The sequence below is a fragment of the Anguilla rostrata genome, chromosome 5 (assembly GCF_018555375.3).
Source record: "Anguilla rostrata isolate EN2019 chromosome 5, ASM1855537v3, whole genome shotgun sequence".
In the NCBI taxonomy this organism is placed as follows: domain Eukaryota; kingdom Metazoa; phylum Chordata; class Actinopteri; order Anguilliformes; family Anguillidae; genus Anguilla; species Anguilla rostrata.
The window spans coordinates 11,865,006-11,886,162 of NC_057937.1; the positions used below are offsets into that span (position 1 = coordinate 11,865,006).

Consider the following 21,157-nt stretch of genomic DNA (forward strand, 5'->3'; position numbering starts at 1 on the left):
TCTGGAAGCGAAATGGACCAGTGAACACAAATACCACCCAATTATGGACCCCTAGCAAGAAATAACACCACTTTCAATCGCCTGACAAAAGAGTCTGTCGACTTATTCAAGGTCGGTCCCTTCAGGGATATTTAATATCTTCCTTTATCTCGGCACATTTGCAGAGCAGGGGTATTCACAGATGCATTCACAACCCCCGCTCGTAACCGTGGAAACGGCCGAGCGAATCGACACGCGCGCATCGCGTATGACGCCAAAGATCGTCCCCCCCCCTGCCCCGCGATTTCCCGCCAAGACCGGGCAGGCGTGCCGCGGAGTGGAGACTGCCACACGCCTCCGCCCGCCAAAAACGAGCGCTTGCGACGCGCCGCCGCGTCCAAAGCGTTTCGCCGAAAATGTTCCCGCATCAAACAGCGGCGTAATTGCCTGCCGGAGGACTGTACCTCCGCTCCGCGGAGCCTTCGCTTTAAGCGCGTCTGAAGGACAGCGGGATTACACAGGGGTGATGGATACGCCGATCAATCCAGGGAACAGACAGAGGGAGGACTCGCCCCTGTTGGACAGACTATTAAGTCGCCTCTCCCTGGTTTAGTGGTCCCGTATTATGCAAAAAAAGACCCAGTTAAAGCCACATAAATCTCTTCTGGCTACTGACAGTCTGCCCGGCGACTGGACGTCTACAGCCGAGCAGCACGGAGTCAGCCAGGGCCACAAGAAACGAGGGGCAGCACTTGTTATACAGCGTAGTCTTGTGTGTAACACAGCCCTATACATCTTCATTGGATTTATTGTATTACATTATACCCGCCATGTTTAATTGCACTATGTGTAGTCCAGAACAAAACACATGTCTTGTGGATGTTGTGTATGTAGCTCTGTGGTTCTGGAGGAGCAGCGTTTCATGTAACCGTTAATCCATGTAAACGTGCGCAATGTGCATCCATGTAAACTGTACATTGTATATGAATGGATGGGATGACCAACTGACTTGCTTGACTTCTGGTAACTGAGGGAAGCGGCCGATCGGGCCTGCAGTTACGGCAGCGCCTGCCTGTTTGCGGTAATGGCGCTGTGGGAAGCCGAAGGCCGGGAGCCGGTCCCTCAGGGTGCTCCCGCGAGCTCAACCCGAGCCGCTAGGCGCCAAGTCACCCGAGACGAGGCCGCGGGTCCGCTAAACGGATAACGCGGCGTAGTCACGCCTCCGTCCCAGAGCCGCGGGGGGCACCGCGCGCCGCCCGCCATCCGGGCCGGGCCGGGCCGGGCCGGGCCGTAAATCGCAGCTGCGGCGACGGGGGAAGAAAAAAAAAAAGTTTGCGCGGGTTTAAGCGGAAAATAACGGCGGAGGCGGCGCAGGTGCGCGGGCTCTGATTTACAAGCCGCAGTTATCAAACCTGACCTTAGAAAGATGCTTAATAATGTAGCGCAGGATTGATTAATGCCACCGGGCGGGCTAAGGGAGGTGCAGTGGGACGCTTTAGCCTCCGAATGCGTGCAGGGGAAACAGCTGGAGTTCTGGAGACCCAGCGACTGCTGTCCCGTTCTTGACTAGTAATCGATGACAAAGGGACACGCGTTTTGTCCTGAAAGGAGAACTGCTCGGCACTATCATTTTGTTTAATGTTACTTTCATGTTGTTATCGCTTTTTTTCAGCCTGATGCACGCTTGCTATAGTTCTCGCAGGCCTGCGGCCCAGTGTTAATGTTCTCACGGCTAATAGATTAAATGCATCATAACACAATAGCAGTGTAAGCCTGCTTTTGTATGACAGTATCTACCAAACGAAAGACAAATAAATAAGCAGCACGTTAACAAGCAGGGATGTCACAGGCCCCATCTGTGACCTCTGCTTCCATTTTGTGGCAGTGGAAGAGACCTGAAGGTGGGGAGCTGAGAGGCCCGGGCATCTGACCCAACCCCCGGTACACCAGGTAACCCCTCAGGGAGGACTCGCAAGCCCGCATGAACCAGTCAACCTGCAGGGATCAGAGCCATGCTTGGCGAGCCTCGAGGGCATCGGGGGTCCACTGCGCTAGCTCGCCTGGGCCCGAGCGCTAAAATGGCGCTTCAGGGAGAGGCGCTAAGCCTCCGGCCTCCGTGCAGGGAGCGAGGAGCGGGCGGGCGCGGCGTACGCGAGCCGGTTCCACCCCGCGACGGCCGGGAGGGAGGGGGCCTGGCTCCTTCCTCAACCTGAGAATAATTACGGCCCCCCCAAGCCCAATTAATTAGGCTTTATTTATTGAAATTACACGGCTACAAAAATGTAATTACGATTCAAATTTATGTTCCGACCGCCGGACCGAAAGGAACCTTTATTAAATATTCAGAAAGGCTTTACCAGTCCCTAATAAGCAGCGCACAACAGACCTGTGCAGTGTGTCGGCCAGGCTCTCGCAGGTTCTAACGGAGATTAAGTTAGCGAGGGCGCCCGTTCGTTTGACAGCGACGTGCGAAACGGAGACTAGCGCCAGCTACGAGCGCGAGCGCCCGGGCCCGCCGCCGTCCCCGCACCCCGGCGCCTGCCACGACGGCGCGCTCCGTCTTCCAATCGGCGCCCGCCGCGCCCGAAACGCAATTACCGCCAAAGAGGCGATCGCGAAAGAAGAGCCCCAAACGTGTCGCGTCTGCTCTACGATTCCGCACTTCTGACTGCGAGAGTGAGGGAAATAGCTGGCCGCTCTCTGTCTTCCAGCAAGTTCACTTCAAACATGTTGCCTTTGTCAAAATGTTTTTTTTTTATTGTTTTTTTTTTAAACAAGTGATCACTGCAGAGAACATCGGCACACGGAAACACACGGCCCGGAGCGTTATCATCAACGCGATATTTAAAAAAGGCTTCGGTGTAATCCCGGTCCGAGCTCCTATCCATAGCCTCGCCGCTACGCGCAGACAATGAGGGGAAATGGAAAGACAGTGATGCATTGTTTGCGTGATTAATATGCGCATAAACTACCCGAAGCGCGCGCCATGCGATAACTGCCACTTTTCACAGGAAACAAACACGTTACTAATACTAAGTGACAGGCACTGTGGCGCAGGCAATTCTGACAAAAGCAAAGAGAAAGTCCGTATCACGTGACGCACCCACACACACACACACACAAACATACAGGCACATTATACATACATAACGTAGTACGGGCTTCATAATTGAAAACCCTGGTCGTGAGGCCATCTCGAAATTTGAATATGAATGAAGGTCTCCTTCCACGTTGGGCCTTTTCAAAGCGTCCCCGCTACGATAACACTTTCCATCCCCCTGATAAGAGCGCGATCTTTGCCTGCTTCTGCAAACATCAGACTCATGGTCCCACAGGATGGGTTCCTCACATCTGATGCTAAACACGATGGATGCCAGGTCCCTTTATCGCACACACAAAAGGGAAGCAGCCCTAGCAGGGTTTTTTTTTTTTTCCCCACGCACAAAGTGGCACTTCTGAACTTTTTTTAAATTGTATTTTATTTTATTTTTATACCAGTGTAAAGGAGGTAGAGTCCTGACACCCTCTTTGCTATTTCAAACTGGGGGAAAAAAAGGTTTAAAAAAAAATAAAAAATTACAATAACGTGTAAAGCGACTTCGGAATGGCCACTGGGATCGTTCGGCAAGAAAATAAAGACGCGGGGAACATATTTGTTTGGGCGCATTGTGATAAATCAGGCCATTTTGTGTGTGTCTGCCACATCCGCTTGAACATCCTCCCTCGGGTTCATTTTCAAATTCTTATTAACGTTCTCCTCAAATTGCATGAAAGAAAAGGGAAAAAGAAAAATATAAGACGGGGGTTTTTAAAAGGCACCGGGGCTTTCCAAGAGGTGAAAGCAACGGACGGGAGTTAACTCAGAACATTTCGCGACCTGTGTTTGTGATGTCAGAGCCTGTTAAAGGCAATTACTGAGGAGATAATTGCATCCCTTTCGGAAAGAAAGTTGGCAGCTGTGGTAAGCTGACCAAATCTCTCTGCGGTTAACTCCGACAGCTTTCACACTCTAACGAGCCGGCGAGGACGTGGGCCGGTGGTCGCTGCGCAGGTATCTGAGGACAACAGGGTCCGCTGGAGGGCCTGGTGCAGGAGAACACGGAGTTCATAAGCTACTCGCTGCTACTGCAAAAGACGGGGGGGGGCTGAATTCCACCACCACTTAGCCAATGCTGCTGTATATGTTCCGTTTTATTTGCTCAGTTCACAGCCTTCTCAAGGCAGATTTATGCAGCTATAACGGCACATATTACCCAAGTATACGCCGCTGTGCTGTAAATAGGCCTACTGAACCGAGCGAGATTACTATAGCAGGCTGAACTCGAACCTGCAGCTCCTCGGTCACGAGCGCAGGTCTTCCCAGACGGCCACGCCGCGATGACGAGGGATCGCCGCGGCGATGACACTGAAGGGCAGCCCATACGCTGCGAACGAAGCCATGCTGAACTCGGCATAGCCTTCAGCGCCAGCATGTAAAATAAGAGAAGAAGAGCGTGGTCAGCTTTCATGCATTCTGTGGTGCATTCCTCACGCACGCCACGCGGCAGCGCCGGGGAAGGGGCGGAGCGTTCGCCCTTTTCGCTTCGCACAGATTTCGAAGCATCGCTCATTGACCAAAGGGCTCCGGCGTTTTCGCCACGGCGGCTGGTCGAAGCATCTTTGATGCCTGCCACCGCGCGTTACAATAGCAAGCCCCCCCAGGCACGAGCAGCCGAAAACCGAGAAATAAACTTTAAACTGCGCCGGGTCGAGCATTCGTTTCCCGTGTTCAAATTTTACGGCTCCGATACAAACCCGGCTGTTTAATGAGCCTTGGAAAGTTTGAGAACTAGCTTTGGTTGAAGGTCGTGCTAAATAAGTGAGTAGGTTTTGGGGGAAGGGGATGGGAGGTTAAGGTTTGCAGGTACGTGGGTGAATTTCTCCCCTGTGGAATGCGAGATGAACGACCTCGAGCCTCAGACAGACAGCTTCAAGCAGAGGGTCAGCAGGCCACCCTCAGACGCTCTTGCTGATGGGAAACTTTTTCTAACATAACATAGCCACCGAGAGGCTTCTGGATTTCTAAATGTTTTATTCCTTTGAGGTTTGTGAAATGACAAGGACAGTGTTATTAGCGCTGTTTATTTTCTGTGCGATTTATTCTTGGAGTGAGAGCCATCGAGGGGCAAACCATCCCACCAGCTTCATAATGCAAGCTGCTTCCCACAGATTCCCCACAAAAGCACCTAAAATGGGTGTGCAAAGTCCTCCAAGGCCAGCCTAAGCCGAACGTCAAGCTGGACACTTCAAAAGGAAAGGACTCATTGATTAAAAGGCATGGAGAGAGAAAGAGGGAGGTGGGGAAAAAATAGCCAGGTTCTTTTCTCGCTGCGCTCTTTCTTCGTCTCGCCAGCAGACACGGCATCGCCGGCGGAGGCGTCCTGTCCCAAAAGCACTTTCCCCCGGAGCCGCCTTTCGAGCCGCTCTCTCTCCGCAACCGCCAATCCGCCCAGCGATTTGCCACCGGTCAGCGGCACGCGTGTTCACTCTGCGGAGGGCGGGCCGCGGACCTGCCGGTCAGGGCAACGGACGAGAGCGACGGCTGCGCCGCTAGTTCCTGATCATCCCAGAAGAATGGAATTATGGGATACAGCACCCACGCACGAGGCAAAACATGTTTTAAAATAAGGTCAGAAGGCCAGGACCAAAACCATGACGTCACTGCAATCTGCGTGGATCTGTTCCGTTTGTCTGTCTTGCGCAAGTGCATACGATTATGTGGGTGAAGAAGATAGCCAACGCTACCCTTTTTCACCAAAAATAAATGTCAATTCCATATCATCATCGTAAAAGAACACCAAAATAATTGCATTTTGTATGTATTATTTATATGATGTATTATTTGTATTTTGTATTTATTTTGTATCACTAGCTCTGATCAATGTAAAAAAAAAATTCAGAAAAGTGAAAGCTCACCGCAATTTCTTCTTAATTTCTTGGATTATAATTAGTATACATATGAAAATGTCACGAGGGAACCATTATAGATTTTATTTTGTGGATCAAACAGCAATTTGAAAGTGTGAGATTCATTTATAACGGGCAGATGTGTAAAATTTCCCATCAGTCTGGTCGATAGCAATTTTCACATTTACATTATTATTATTTTATTTTTTTTTTAAAGACGTTTTCATGCTTCACTCTCTGAATTACTATTATTTCCCCTTTTTTGTATGAACGCTGAAATGCTGGCCAGGATCGGTCAGGATTAAAAAATACAGTCTACACAAAAAAAAAAAAAAAAGCAAAGCACTAAAACAAAAGTACATCTTGCACAGTTCTATCACCAGGAGTCCCAGGAGTGGCAATGATTTATTTTACTCAATAATTGTTACTGCCCTACATTAATTTTACTTCCATGTAAACCAATAACAGTGATTTTTACTGACGTTCTTAGCAAATTTACCCGGCCAATCAGTCTAATGTGTTTCTTCCATTTCTATTGACCTCAAAAACCGGTTCATAACAAATCAAGAACCATAGTGCCTGAGAGACATGTTGCGCTGCAGGCTCCTTGCTTTAAAACGACTCTCCTGGTGCCGTTACGCCTCCCGTGTGAAAGATGCCCCGGCACTTTATTACATATTTATTGGAAAATTGCGTAGCATGTGTGGGGTGGTGGAGGTAGACGGTAAATAAAAACAGCAGTTGGGTGCTCATGTAAATCCCGGTGTCGCTACAATGCAACACAAATGAAGCCCTACTGGAAAGAAAAGAAGAGCAATTTGCTTCTGGAAGAGGAGAGGCAAAACCGACAATTTTTTCTTCAGCCTTTTTAAAATGGCAGCCTTCCAGAGCCGGAACAATTACAGCCTCCATCAGGACTGGAGACACAGGCCCGGTCGTTCCGTCACATCTTAATTAGCCTCATCTCGCCCCTTATTAGCCCAAGACTGAGAAACACTTTCTCAGGTGTCGCTAAACGCCGACAGACACCGAGAAGAATCGTTTTTTTGTCGTCGTTTTTTTTCCTCGTCTCTGTTTTCAAACGCGTTTTTTTCCCCTGGTCATCTTTCATTATTCATTCTCTCTCCTCCTTATATTTCCGTGACAAGTGCATTTGTCTGGAGAGAACGCGGTGTTTAGCCCCCGCCGCCGTCTCCGATATCGGGAACGTAATTAAGAGGCGGGTCCGCGGCGCCCCAGCGCTTCACTGGAGGTGAAAATGACTGAAGGGGGGGGGGGGGGGCGGTTATCGAGCCGGCCGTGGCGCCAGTCAGCACCACCGTGGGCAGGCGGCCCTATCGGGGGCTCTAGGAGAGCCTCGTACGGTTTGGCGCGGAGGACGTCAGCGGCGCGGTTTTACGCATCCTCCTCCTCAGCGCTTTCGACCGCGAGCGCCGCATCGAGTTGCCGATCCAGGATCCGCAGGAGCGCGCATCACGTGAGCGCTTGAAGAGAGACGCCACTAGCGCCTCGACGGACGTCCGCACTCCACGTGCGACGGCACGCCAACATCATGGATACGATTTAAATTCCGAAATCTAGCTTCCCCCCCCCCCTTCCCCGCTAACATTTACATTTAGATTAAGCACTTATCCAGAGAACATCTGAGGAGTGCGATATTCTTAGTGCGGAGGATCTGAAGCGGACGCGTGGAGGGGAGGCACAGCATGCGCGGACCGCGCGCGCCAATCCCGCGTTTGCATTCGGACAAAGCGGATTACGATGACCATTCAGCGCCAGCGGAGCAGAACAAACGAACGCCGATATCTGCGAAAGGCTACTCCCCTCTCCCCTCTTACGTACACGCTTAAACGCGGTATCTATTACCTTTTCCAATCGGCGACGCCCGTGGCTAGTTGGCTATGTGCACACTATGTGCAATACCTGCAGATGTCCGTCTGGGGGTTCTGGAGGGACGTTTTTGCGTGTCATGGCTACTTCTGCCCTTGGTCGTTAAATCAATCCTTTAAATCAATCACTCGCATGACATGAAATTTTAATTACCTTTCTTGGTGAGGCCGTGAATGACAGCTGAAGACTGTTCTGGTTTCCCTACGTGAAGTGTGTTTGTGTGGACGGTGAGAAAACCTCAATTGGTTTATGCAGCTACCGCAATTAGCGAGTCAAGCCAGGGTAATTGGGGAAAACAAAAGCCAGCACACACACTGACCTCTCAGAACAAAAGTGCCTTCCACCGTGTTAAAACCCTGTGTTCAGATTACAACCCTGTGTTCAGATCACAACCTTCACCCAGCTGAGACTTGCTGGCCTCAACTGGGAGGGTCCCGGGAACACTTTACTGCAACTGTACATCATAGGGCCTACACAATGCTTCCCTAAGAATGTCACGTTATAACCAGTTATTACAGCTAATTACAGCTCGTGGCAAATGTTATTACACGCATGTACCGAGGATACATTTCAGGATAACCTTTATAAAATGGGTACCATGTATATTTGGACAGCGCAACGACGAAGGTAACACGCTGGAATATGCTGTTATGGCTGGTTATGGACAGGCTGGTTATCATGTAAAAACAAGGAAAACCCCACAAACTACTCCTCATTGCTTCCATTTTTTGAACTATATATACACGACGTTTCAAAACATAATGCAGTTCAATAAACAGGAGCAATGAAGAGTAGTGTGTGGGATTTTCCTTCCCTTTTACATTTGAATTCCCCTATACCTCCAGCGCCTATGCAGAAACTGGGACGTGTGTTCTGTATGCTTCTCCTGTCTTGGTAGTATATGAGACTGGCATCATGCTGTGCTCGTGACAGTGTAATGTGTGCTTTAAGGAGTTCGCACTTCACATCTCAACCCTCCTACTCAAACGCTCCACAGGCCCACCGCCCCAAGGCTCCGCCCATCCCAGGGGTCTGAGAACAGCCCGTACGTCCTTTCCGCCAAGCGTGTGTGTTCGCCGTCTGTGCAGGCCCGACTTCTCACCCGCTCGTTCGTTTCCTGTTTTTAGGACTCCCGCGAGCCGCGCGTCCGCTTCGCCCGCGGAGAGGGCGGGGCCAGAGCGCGCGACGGCCTTCGTCGCGTCCCCGGCGCCTCACTCGACACCGCGTATTATTTAATAAACGCGGACGGCCCCGCAGCATCTGCACGCGAAAACGACGACAACACATCAATCGCGGAGGCGGGCTGGAACATCAGGATGGGAGGTTGCACTGCGATAATGCACACCAGGAACGCCCTTAGCCTTTATCTGCAAATTCATACAAAGCAATCATCATTTATCTGACAAGCCATTATGATCCGCACGTAGGTATTACTGGTAATTTGACAGATGACTGTATCCCGGGGATTAATGCAGTATTTCGCTTTTCCGTTTCGTTTCCGTCGGACGTGCCAGCTGTCGGTTACACGTCAAGACCGGTGACACAGGGCCTCGCTTCGATGTGTCCTTGTGAACTGACAGCCCTCGAAAAAAAAAAAGGATTTCGCATCTGATTTCCATACATGCTTCTGCCAGCTCCACTCCGAAAGACTGACAGTGAACGTTTTTTTTATTTTATTTTTTTATTTTTTGACTGACGGCTGCGCAACGACGCGCACACGGGCGCGCTGCTGCCCTCGTTCACCCCCGCGAGCGAGCGAGCGAGCGCGCGGTATCACACGTGCAGAAACGCGTCCTATGCGCGCGCTAACCTGTATGCGCAGCCACGCTCACGCGTACGCAGGCCGAGCGCTCACGCAGTTTTAGTTTACCCAACTTTCTACCGCCCCGCAGGGCCAGCGATACAACCGCTTGTGCGCTAGCGTGCGACAAAATCACCACCGACATCCGGGCCGAACGAAGCTTTCCAGCTGTTCTATGGGGGAAGCGAAGCCTTGTTTGTGTAAGCCTGTGTACACCAGCCCGCGCCTTCGGGAATTCAACCCCAGCTTGAAATGACTGCATTTGCCTTCAGCGAGCCGGCTGATTCCCCAGGGGTTAGCCTCGGGAAGAGGAGGGAAGACGCCAAAAACGTCCAGCGAGGGCGTCCTTCGCCGCCGCGTCTCGTACAGGCAGCCGGCGCGTGCGGAACCACCGGGAGAGCAACGGAGCGTGGGTGAGCGTTTTCCCACAATGCCGCGGTTTTTTTTCCCCCCGCGATGTAATCTCCGGCGGCGACGAGGAGGAGCGGGCGGACACACCGGCAAATGCCCGGCGGAGCGTGAGCGAGCGATGGCGGATGGGGGAGGGGCTGGAGGGGTGGGGGGGAAGGTTCTCGCGTGCAGAGCGACTCCGACGCCACGGGTGACGCACAGGTGAGCGAGGGCGTGGCGGGCAGGCTTCCGGAAGATGGCGGAAGGCCAGACGGACGGCACGGGCCGGGCGCTCGTTTAAGGAGGGCCGAGAAAGACGCGCTTCCTCTCGCTCCTGGAACGCAGCGCGCGTCCGGATTCCGCCACCGCGTCGGTCCGGCTGCTCTGTCATCTTAATCATTTAAAACGGTCACAGAGACCGACAAAAAATGAGAAAAAAAAAACATCTTAACAACAACAGATGCTTATCAATGGCAATCTGGGGGCAAGCTTTAAGCACAGTTTAAGGCCAGCCTGCGTACAAGCGCTTTGTTTCTGTGGAAGACTTCGAAAAAAGTGTGAAAAGGGAAAGTAAAAAAAAAAAAAAAAAGCATTCATGTCACTGATGCAACAGTGCCCCCCGCTGGTACCTTCCCGGCACTGCACCACATTCCGGTTTGCTCTGCAGCCCGGGTACAGTGGCTAATGGAAGATTTGAGCCGACGTGCTTCTGAACAGCAGGGTTTGCAGGGAGGCGCGGCAGAATGTGACATGCAAAAGACAATCTGGAAACCCGATTCTGACATATTAATAGATGTTATCCAAAATTCCGGAAAGCAAAGCCGTGCCCCGCCTCAAAGGGGGGGTGGCCGAATCTAATTTGTCGCTGAAAGGGTATTGGGGGGACTTTAAAGCAATAATGCTGAAGCGAATGCAATTACCATAAAAACCTCTGTGCATCTTTCCTCACTCCCCTTCGATCAACTAATGGAGCGGAGAGCAGAAAGAACATTCCGCCTCTGCACGTGCAGTTACAGCAACAGTCCCATGGTGACCGAGAGTTAAGATGTCCCTCCCCTGAGGTATGTACAATAGGCGGCCGGCCCTGTCCTTAGTATTCAATGGGACCAGAGAAGGGCAAACAGCCCTACGGAGCACACTACTGACATCGCTTTCAGGTGTGCAGTTTATCTGCTCCAACAGTCCTAGTCCCTGCAGCGCTGCCAGGAACAGTCGGCCATTTTGGAGCAGCTCAGCTGGGCACTCCACCAATAAACTATCACCTTTTCAGATGAATTCTGTTTAACTTTTGCTAATAATGCTAGCTCTATATCAGCTGCTGAAAGTGTGTAGAGTTATCTTACTCATCATACTGAGGCATGGATGTAGATCCCAGAGGGGATGGGGGGGGGCAGGGATAATTGCCCCGTGCCCCCCAATATTATCATGTTGTATTGGATGGTACTGTTAGTGCCCCCTTCCAAACAAATCCTAAAGAAAATGTCCTGCCCCAAAGCTGAAATCTCTGTCCTTGTTCTAAGGTAACACCCACCGCTCTCAGTTCTCCTCTGACCCAAACACCGCCTCGGGGGATCTCCTTTCCCCTTCTCCGCAGAGTCAAGGTTACCTGCAGGGCAGATCTGAGCCCTTAGTCAGTCAAAAGAACTTTCCAGAATCAACAAAAACTTCCCAAAACACCAGGGGGACTGAGTTCAGCGAGAAAAGATAAGACACAGTCAATTTTCGCACACAAAATGTAATATTTATCCCAGAGATATGCAGAGTCTCTACGGAAATAAAGACCAGACCAATTTCAGGCACTGCATTTTAACATTTTAAGAACAGCTTGCTATTTCTGAATTTTTTTCAGCCTCCTCATACCGCTTTAGCAATTCAAACACGTTGCCTTGAAATCACTTTTCCCCCCATTTATTAGCAAACCATTAGCTGGCCTCTCACTCACGGCAGACTTCCGTTTCCATGGTAATTCTCGATAAGCCCTCCTCCTCGCTTTGCATGCGCCATTACCTCAGGTTCCCCGCGCCGTTTCGGTTTGGCCAGGGTCAGCCTGGTTCAGCCCCGCACGAACAGCCTGGTCGGCTGAGTTGCCACAGGGCGTGGGGTGGGGGGGGGGTCCGCAGCTCGCTGGTTTTGGGGTGGAAGACCCCCCAGCCAATCCCGACACGACCAAGGGGTGTGACTGAATGCAATATCTCCAGCTAAAATTAATCTTCCTCTGGACATCATTTTTGAACTCATATCGAGGGGGCGAGGGAGTTCTACAGATTATCCATGCAATTATAAAGGCAAATACACCACGATTGATACAATCAGGTAGATCCTTTTTTCTTCTCCTTCCAGCCCAACCCTCACTGAAGCAGAATACCTGAAACGGTAGCAGTGAGAAGGAATGCAGGTTTCACTCAGTCTAATAAGACTTCTCACGTTGTTTTTACTGAGACACAAAACGACACGCTTCTGAAGACATGTCAGATTGTGTTGCCACACGTCACTGTGTCGTCTGGAATTTAACACCCTCCTGAGAAACTCAGATTTCCAATTCTGACTTCAGCAAGCTAACCAGACTCCGGAAAGCATAATTCTTCAAATCTAATTCACAATGTAAAATGAAGGAGCCAAATATTATAACAAAACACTTTTTTTTTCAACGATTTTGTTATGAAATTTGGATCCTTCATTTCAAATTGTACTGCATGGCGTTTCCATCCCTGTTCCCGGAAGGACTTCAGCTGTCACGACCAAGAAAATACAGAGCACCGACAAAAGACACCATACAGCAACAGCACAAAGCATTTGTTTGCAGACCTTGGCTACGTTTGTCCCTCACGGATTCCGACGTAACACTGAGTACCACAGGAATTCTCCTCTCTCGAGTATAGGATTACAAGAGCCCCGTCAGAGAGCGCGATGCCACTTATCCTTTGGGTTCCCACCTCGTGTGTTACACGCGTGAAAAGTCACACACGACTCTCCCACCAGGACCCCTGACAAACTGCCGTTTCGAAGCAGCCGCGAGCAGCTCGCTTCTCACGAACCACGGTACCTGTGGCAGAGGTTTTATGAAGACCTGAGTCTATGTCCTTTCCAGCTCCACATGTCAAGGTGCTCCCTGCTCTCTCCTACCCATCACTATACTCTGTGACGAGAAAAGCACACTCATATGTACACTCGCAAGCACACTTAACCTTAGTAGGTTCACCTGACTCACAAGGAGGACTTGAACGTGAAAAAAAACCATAGGTGATTTTGCTTTGATCAGAGCCTTAAGACAGTTAAGACATTAAGTTTTAAATATTAAATAACATGTTTAAAATAGACCTGGATTATAACCATCTGAATGGGTTTAAAGCTGAAGCTGTGTAGCCTAAGAACGAGTTCAGAGAACAAGCCTGGCCTTCATCTTTACAATATGTAAACAGCCTTGCTCTCTCCATAAAAAGAACTAAAATAGAACACACTGTCTTTATTTATAGCCCTGGTCCTCGGTCTAGGTCCTGGAGAACCACAGGGTCTCTTGGCCTTTTCTGTTACTCAGCACTCGAGTAGCACAGCAATTTATCAGCTACAGCAGTTGATTACACGGCTAACTCAGGTCACCTGATTTCTTGGGTCTGAAACGGTTGCTAATCTTAAGGCAAAAACAAAAGCCAGTGGACTGCACGGCTCTCCAGGACCAGCATTGAGGTTCAGTGATTTATGGGAAACAGGCTGCTGCTACCAAGACGGATAAACAAGCCCAGAGTCAGCGGCCAGCCCGGCAGCGAAAGCGTAATGGAAGACAGGGGTCCCGCTGAGGAGCCGTAATGGCGGAAGCGTCCACCGAGAGCCCACAAGCTGAAGGCGTGGCCGGGGCGAGAGCTTCTCCTGGCGGCTCAGAGCACAGCGCAGCAGCCCGTAACCGAAGGGGTCCACCGAGGAGAAGAGAAGCCACCAGAGACACGGACTCCCGCCAAAGCGAGTCCACCTTACTGCAACTTAATCACAGCCGCTCAGGCTAAAGCTAATGTTAGCGTCCCGCTAAAGCCGCGCGCACAATTCCACACGGGGCACTGGGGTTACAGTAGCCTATTTTCTTCCCGCTCTTTTTTCTTCATATTCTTCCTCTTATTCCCACTGAAGCCGTAAAGCCCCTCAGATCTCCTCGGCTCCATGCGAGCAGGCCGGGCCCGCGCGTCCAAGATTACCGCGTAAGCGGGCTTCTCCAATCGGGACGAGGCGGGGAGCGGCGCATTCGTACCCGCGCTCCCGGCCCCCGACGGCTCCCCCGCGAGTTCTCGCGTCATCTAAATCAGCAGGACCCCCGCTGCACTGAGCCTGCCCCCATTTTCTTATTTATATATATATATATATATATTTTTGCGAGTGAACAGCGGTATTTGGCGGACGCGATGCTTAAGGGGCACGGCGCTCTCGTCTGGTCGCCGTGGCGTGTCACTGGATTGTTCTCTCCTGGAATAAGCCCCCGCCTCTAATGTTGGGGATTATCCGCGGAAAAGCCCGCCGCGCTCTTATCCGCGCCGCCTTGCGGCTCTCGTCTCTCCCTGCGAGGCTGTTCCTACCCGCCACTCGTTCACCGTTGGGTCGTCCATCTTCTCCATTCTCAAGATCCTGAAGGCGTGCTCATTCTCAGCTCCGGCCCCCTAGTGGTGTAATGTGCTACTTCGACCTGCAGATATATACACTGCAGGTGTGCAATGCACGAAATGGGTCTAAATTTTAATTTCATCTGTGTCAACGTCGATATAAAGTGAATTATATATGATGAGTTAATTGCTTTCACATCTCAAGACCCACTTAAACCCCAATCCACACTTTGGGGACCAGTACCATGCAACCTGGAGCCTATGGCGCAAATTAACCACTACTCTCATTAGCAGGGCACGCCGAGTTTTTCCAGAATTAAAGTGACCAAATTACTTTACCATCTGTGCCCAAGCTATGTCTCTGAACAAGAGGATGATGTACTTCATATGCAGCGGCCACTCAAATGCATTACAGTTGTGAAAGCTAATTTGTACATGGCAAACACAAAATACTGAATTAATTTCAATTATCAGGATAGTTATACCATTTTCTATGCTAGCATGAATAGTGAATATATGTATGTATGTTACATTACATTTACAGGTCAGACGTGTTTTTAAAAGTGAATAGACAACTCTTTCAGTTTGTAGTCACAGTGCTTTGTGAACTTCTGAATTCTGCACTTTCAGTTTCTGTTAATGCCAAAACAGCTTGAGCATTAAAAGCAAAATGCCATGTTGTAAAAGTATACATTATAACTTCACAAGGTATAAAAAGATAAATATCACATTTCTCCCACAAGTCTTGGACAGCTGTACATTTTTGCACCTTGATTTTAACACCCTGTAATGTATGGGCGTGATGGAGGAAGAAAAAAATGTTGCAAAACATAAATTCTGTGACAAAGTGTGAACACACCTTAATGTACAACGCATTAAAGCGGCTAAACAGATGCCTTTCACACGGACCTGACAAAAAAAATAGCCAATCAAAAGCCTTTTTCTTTACTTTTAGAAATAAAAGCGCCAGATATGACAAGTCATCTCACCCCCGTAAAACGCATCAACGGCAGCCTCCATTGAGAAGCCACAAATGAAGACTTGGCACCCGTTGCTTCAACACCTACAGTGTGCCGCGAGGGCTTTTAAAGAGAAAAGCCTTAACGCAGAATCCCAGCCACGGCTCCCTCCACACAAAGTGCTCCCCCCCCCCCCCCCGTTGCTTTTACACAATGGCCGTTCGGTGATTGACTCGAGGCTTTCGGCCCGAGGATTAGCCCGGGCTGTCTCTTTGCCGTCCTCTCTCTCTCTGTCTGTCCCCGGTGAATTCCGGAGCTGCGGTAAGAGTGGGGTGGGGGGGAGGACGCGGGCGAGCGCCTGCTCTGCGCATCGACCGCTGCGGAGACAGCCTTCCGCGCCGATCCATTATGGAGAGCCGGGTTCCGGGCCGCATTAGGATGCAGGAGAGCCCCCTTCGTTATCATTCCGCGCACCTTGGCGCGGGCTCGGCTAGCCGCGCCGCGGGAATTCAGCGCGAGCCGCGCCGGAGAAGACAGCGAGGTCCCGCCAGAGAGCGGCTAACTGGCCTGATTTAATTGCTCGACTCTGCACTCAAACCACCTCGCTCTTCCACATCTGACATGAATTTGTTTATGCAGACAGACGTATAATTAATCAGAGGGTATACAAGGTCAACAAGACTCGTAACAACTGATCCGGAACTCAATTTGCAGGTTCGGCTGCGGCTGGAGTGGTGTTTTTGCTTGCAGTGTATAACTGAGACCACAAGAGGTCACTCCTGCGAGGGTTTGGATCTCAGAAAATAAAAAAGTAAATTTCTGTGTGTCGTAGCGTTTCAAAGCAATCGAGCCTATGAACAGTTTAGGATGAGGTTTTTTTCCCCCTTGTGGCCAACCGTTATGGATGACCAGTGCACCCTTTCTAAAAAGTCAGTCATATATCAACAGTCTATGAATGAATATCCTGAACCTACTTCAAAAGAAATATAGCACACCTGCATTTACCTCATGAATAAAGTTTGACTAAAACAAACTTCAAGGTCTATTCATCAATATATGTACACTTGCTGGATATATGGCTCATTTATAATGCACAGAACACAAGGGTGTACAGACAATCTTTTACATTTTCAGGACAATACATTTTTCACTTTCTTATACACTGATCAGAGCACCGTGCGCAACGGAACTACCATGAGGACAGTAACTGTTTATTATACCCATTCACAGACCACAAGTGTACCCTTAACCTACTTTCACCTTGAGTTACCTTCATAAAACACCGGTCCAGTCTTTTTTTCAGGGGCTTGGCTGTCTACCTCAAGCTTTTAAACCGTCCTGCAGCTGTGCTGCACATTTTGATCAGGTGGATGTACTAAAAACACCACTCGCAGTAAAACTACAGCGCGGTCTGGAAGTATTTGGACAGGGAAACATTTTTTTTTGTTGTTGTTTTGGCTCTGTACTCCAGCACATTAGATTTGAAATCAAGCAACGGATATGCCATTACAGTGCAGACTGTCAGCTTTAATTTGCGGGTATTTATATCCACATCAGGTGATCCGTGTAGGAATTAGCCATTTTTATACATAGTTCCCCCATCGCAGGGGAGCGGAAGTATTTGCCACGCTTTTTTACGGGAGCTAAACTAAAGCAGAAGTGGATAGCACTAATCGGGGATGGTAATTTGGCGTAATAATTAATGAGCAGCTGTATCTGGCGGAGAGGCACGTCCTGGATCAAACGCTGCTGACATGTGCAGCTGTGGCAGACTGATCCATCGCTGCAGGGGGCGCTCTGCGAGTGCTCGGCGAGAGAGAGCTTCTCCGGCACGGCGCGTTTCTGGTGCCGTCCCCGGGCAGCTGGGGTTCTGCAGATATTCCCGAAGGCCGTCGCACTCATCTCTCATGTTGAGTCACTTTCAGTAAGAGCAACCCGGCTATGTATATTCCCCCTGCCCGGACCGTCCTTTTCCCGTAACTACTTTTCTATTCCGCTGCTACTAACAACTACACAGCAGTGTGCTTAGGGACGACATTTGGTGCTCTGACATCACTCTGACATTCCAAGTTGGCACTGACTGCTTCCATAGTTACTGTGACAGCTAATTTAACTGCACACTAAAAGACTTGCCAGGCAGTCATGTTCTCCAGGATGAATTACGCATTTGTAATATTATGCCACTATCCACATATGGGTACAGTAATTTCAAATGTTTCTAAATTTACTCAAAGATCATTAGTGGAGACATCAGCTTTCTGATTAGAAGGGTTCCCTAAGCACTTCACCAGGAGTGAGCAGATGCGATTCTGGAAAGCTGGTGTGCATCTCGATTTTTATTTACACCGATTGCCCCAGCTCAATTATATAATTAGCTGTAGCCCACACAGACAACCGCGAAAAAGCGGTCATTTACATATGACAAGAGCATATAGTCTGAAGCCTTGGCACCCGTTCAAGAAATGTAGATCATGTAAGTGAAGAAGCTAATTAAATCTTCAAGAGCTGAAGATGGCATAAAATCCAGTTAAAAAAAACATACTAAATTACATACAATAAAACACGGCCCTCCTTGCACTGCAACACAGGCATAAACGGATGAACCTGCCCTGAACGCCGATGATATTTCCAGGAGAAGCGCTGACTCACATCAGGTCGGCCGTGTCATTTTTTAACAACTCGATATCCGGAGAGCCACTGTTTCATCATTAAACAGAGTCACGCCTGCAAGCAGGCTTTTACGAAAGGGTTATCCAACCCCTCATAAAAGGATTTTCTGGGCCCTTTGCTGACATTTTTGAGGGATGACCTCAAGCTCTGAGTGTCCTGACTTGTTTTTTTTTTTGTTTTTTTTTAACTTTCTTTCGTCTGCGCCGGTTCGATGCGCAATCTGAAGATAAGAGCTACAGAGGGTGGGCTACCTGGAAAACAGAGGTCTCCCGAGCCCTCTGCGGTAACTCTGACAGCGCTAGCAGTGTACGTGGGTTCGCTTTACCGTGCTATCAGATCTCTGTGCTACGCAGGCATTTTATTCGGCAAACAATACAAACCGCAGCAACTCCAAATTTCCTCCTCAGACAGAGGCTATGAGGGATCAGAGCACCTTGGAGACCAAGTGGCATTCATCTCGAGACACTGCGCGCAGCGCATCAACCTCAAGTGCGGAGAAGTAACCGCCTCCTCCCTTTATGAACCGAGTCCAGATGAAATCAGAGATTGGACGGCTCGGAGAAAAGCTAATACAAACGTTCAAAGGTCTTCCAGGCTGCGTTTAAGAGCCATCATGTTCTGAGAAAGGCCACTCGTGACACGACTCGGCAATTCACAGCAGGCGCCGAGCAGCTCCGATCAAAGCCCCTCACCCGATACGTGGCGGTTTACAAAAGTGGCTCGTACGGCAAAAATCGATTCTAAAATTACACAACGGGACGGTTTCCGCGGTTCTTGCGAACGGGAAAGGCAGAGCTTCGCTCTGTAGCACATACTTTACGGGCTGGGCCGGTGACAGACTGCAGACCGCCAGTGTTCTCTTTATCCCATGTGATCGATTTTACCCTTTAACTTCCCCAGTTTAATTATCACCAGTAGCCGGGTGCACTGCTGCAAATGGCTTAACACTGACACGGGCATATCTCTTTCCCAGCTCAAGGCTTCTGCGATGTTAAATACATTGTACATTGCTTGTGCTAGTTTACACTTGTTGAGAAGGCATACAAGAGGAACAAGAGAGTTGTGGAGGATGCATTACCCTTGAAAACAGTAAACCCTATTAATTCAGCATAAGTTAGTGTCCTATCATTAAGACCGGGTCACCAGACTACTTCTAATATTCTTCAGCCATAGTATGATTGCATACGTATAGTTAAATATCACACAGAGTATCTTCTATCACTTATATATGTACAGCGCTATGAAAAAGTATTTGCCACCTTCCGGATTTCTTCTCTTTGTCACACTGAATGGTTTCAGATCTTTAGACAAAATGCAATACTGGACACCCTGAACAAACACTCAAACCACCCATGCAAAAAATTACTGGCCCCCTTAAACTTAAGAACTGGTTGCACCACCTTTAGCAGCAATAACTACAACCAACCAAATATACTAACAATAATTTTATATCAGTCTTTCAGTCCCTTCCTTATTGTGGAGTCATGAACACTGACCTTAGCTGAGGCTAGAGAGGCCTGCAGTTCATTGGATGTTCTTTCTGGGATCTTTCGCGACTTCTTTGGATGAGCTGTTGCCGCACCCTTGCGAGAAATGTTTGCAGGTCGGCCACCCCTTGGATGGTTCACTGTTCCAAGAGTTCTCCATTTAGAGATAATGGCACTATCTGTGGTTCAGTGGAGTCCCAGAGCCTTAGAAATGGCTTTGTAACCCGTTCCAGACTGATATTTTTCTAACTAACTTTTTTCCCATCTTTTTTTAATCTTTTCTGGAATTTCCTTTGATCATGCTTGTAGAAACTCGGTGGTGACTACATTCTGAAGGTAAGGTTCAATGTGAGTGAGGTGTAGAATCAATGGGAGTGGCTGCAATCAAGCCTGGCTGCCTTCAATCAGCTGAATCTAATTATCAATTAAATTTGGTTAATTGATTGATTGAACTAAGGGGGCAATCACGCTTTCACATGGGTGATACTGGTATAGGCACTAGATAACACAAATGGAGGACATCCGAACAAAGCCAAATATGTTTTCACGGCACTCTAGAGCAGTGGTTCTCAAACTCGGTCCTGGGGGACCCCTGTGTATGCTGGTCTTCATTCCAACCTCAACAGCAATCGCAGTATTTTAACAAGCTGTTAATCTTTCTTAATTAGGTGCTTTTCATGTGTTACAGCTGGGGTCCCCAGTCTTATCCAGAAAGGTCCAGTGTGGGTGTACACACTTGATCCTGATTCTACTAATCAAGGTGCTTAGCAATGACTCTAGTGATTGATTAGTAGAAGCAGGTGTGTGCACCCACACTGGCCCTTTCTGGAACCCCAGATCTAAAACAGTTTGAGAACCACTACTCTAAACACTTATTCAAGGTATAAAATGGTAGCACAACGTTGCACTTCATAAAGTGCACAGAACACTTTACAAGAGATTGTGATATCCCCTTAGTGAGAACAATGTGCCTCATAAATACTAATAACACATTTTATGCAGCCACTGCAAAGTAATCTAAGCAGGTTTACAAGGCATTATTCAATAAATATAATTGCTTTCTATTTGGACACCTCGAAGCCTAAAATCAGCACCCAATTGAGACCCAAGACACCAGGTGATTTGAGTTAACTGGGTAATCAACTGATCTAATTGATTCATGAAGTGCAGAGTCACTATGAAAACCAGCAGACCCTGTAGCTCTCCAGGACCAGGGTTGGAGACCACTGCTCTAACAAGACCAACCCACAAAACCTGCAGTATATGTGTTCACAAACTGCCCACTAGATGGCAAACTGTGTTTAGTCAGTAAGCCGCTGAATGACTTGTGATTTTCATGTCATAACTTTCAAGCTCCAGTTGTTTTAAGTGTATCATAATTTCATCAGGCAATGAACCACATGCACGTGTGAACAAATGGTAAAATAGAAAGTAAGGCAATTTCAGCACAGG

The 21,157-nt window shown here is 49.0% G+C and overlaps 1 protein-coding gene across 2 annotated transcripts in view; it reads right to left on the bottom strand.

The window, feature by feature from the left end:
* ctnna2 (catenin (cadherin-associated protein), alpha 2) overlaps positions 1–21,157 on the bottom strand; it is a 360,420-nt gene that overhangs the window by 246,143 nt on the left and 93,120 nt on the right. Inside the window, exon 1 of one of the 2 annotated variants that reach the window (XM_064335133.1) lies at positions 19,715–20,290. The exons of the other annotated variant lie outside the window; for it this stretch is intronic. The gene's annotated coding sequence lies outside the window, so the exon portion shown is untranslated. Of the gene's footprint in view, positions 1–19,714; positions 20,291–21,157 lie in introns of those variants that run through there. 2 annotated transcript variants of the gene reach the window in all.